The following is a 1,505-nucleotide window of genomic DNA, read 5'->3' on the forward strand; positions in this document are numbered from 1 at the left end:
TCTGGACGGCAAACCGACTCCACCGTCGTGGGTGGCCAAACTGTGACCGTTGCCCTCTTTGCAACCAAGTGCAAGAGTCCGCGGCGCACCTCCTGTTCAAGTGCCGTTTCTCCATTCGGGTTTGGAAGGAGGTTCTTGCTTGGCTGCACCTGGATGTTGACACCGCTCCTTGGACGAACTGTGCCACGGTGCGGTCGTGGTGGGAGGGGTTCCTCGCCAGCAACGCACAACCGCGGAAAGCCTTGGCCTCCTGTCTTCTTCTTGTTAGCTGGGAGATCTGGAAGGAGCGAAATGCACGAGTGTTCAGGACGAAGGTCGCATCGATGGCGGTGATCGTGCGGATTATCAAGGAGGAGGTGTCTATCTGGGCCCTGGCGGGTGCTAGACATTTGTGCAATTTGATGCCGCGAGAGTAGGCCTTGCCCCTTTCCCGTTTTTGCGGGGCTGTTACGAACACAAACTTTTCTCCTTATTCAATGAAAATGGTAAATTTTTTGCCTCGTTTCAAATAAAAAAACAATCGCTGGACGCAGCTGTCGTACTACGTTGTACACTTGTACTGACGAGGCTTAACACTGGAGCGACGTGCTGATCCATCGACGCCATGCCTGCTACCATGGAGGTGACGTGCTGTAGTGCTATTTTTCTTCTTTTTTTTCTTCTTCTTCTGTACGTTTCTTCCTTAGTTTTTCGTCCTTGATTTTCTTAGCTGAAGTCGACGGGAGTTTTTTCTTTCCTGAAACCTTTTAACAAGCAAAAATGCTAGACATACAAAGACTTACACGCTTTTACACGCTCCTTCCATCTAACAACCAATCACAAACCTCTTCCCCTCTAATTTTTAGGGGGTAGGCCGCCCCGCTCACCTATTGACCAATCAAGGTTAACCATCCTGTAAATCGTTTGTACGTGTAGCATTGCCGAGTTGTCCATGCCTTAGTTCATTTGCAATTTTGCAGAAACAACCTTCCACATTTTATGCTGTTGCTAATCAGCTCCCCTCTGCTTCTTCCTCCTTCCCCCGCCACCCACCCGCACCGTGGTCGCCCCAGCCACCGTCGGCACCCGCCATCGGGCCACAGCGCTCGACGACGGCCAACCTGCGCCGGCCACACGAAGGCTGCTCAAGCTCTTGCTGCTCCGTGTTCATAGGGAAGAACTGGAGGCCCCGCCAGCGAGGCCCTGGCCCCCGATCCGGACCCCAATCCGGCCCCAGCAGCGAGGCTCTGGCCGTGCTCTCCCTCCGTGCCTCTGAACTGCCCGCGGACTTCGTCGCCGCCGGCCACGAGATCACCGAGAAGGACGAGGACGAGGGGTACGTGATGACCGCGTCCAGGGGCGGGAGCAGCACGGCCGTGTCCCGGGGGAGGGAGGAGTTCCAGGGACTAGAGGAGGAGGACGGCTGCGGCGACGACAGCCCGCTCAGTTCCAGCAGCAACGGCTACGCCGGCGCCGAGCAGGGGAAGAAGATGGTCCTGCTCCAGCTATTGTTGCTCCTCCACCCG

Source organism: Triticum dicoccoides, unplaced genomic scaffold (assembly GCF_002162155.2).
Source record: "Triticum dicoccoides isolate Atlit2015 ecotype Zavitan unplaced genomic scaffold, WEW_v2.0 scaffold72794, whole genome shotgun sequence".
Taxonomy (NCBI): Eukaryota; Viridiplantae; Streptophyta; class Magnoliopsida; order Poales; family Poaceae; genus Triticum; species Triticum dicoccoides.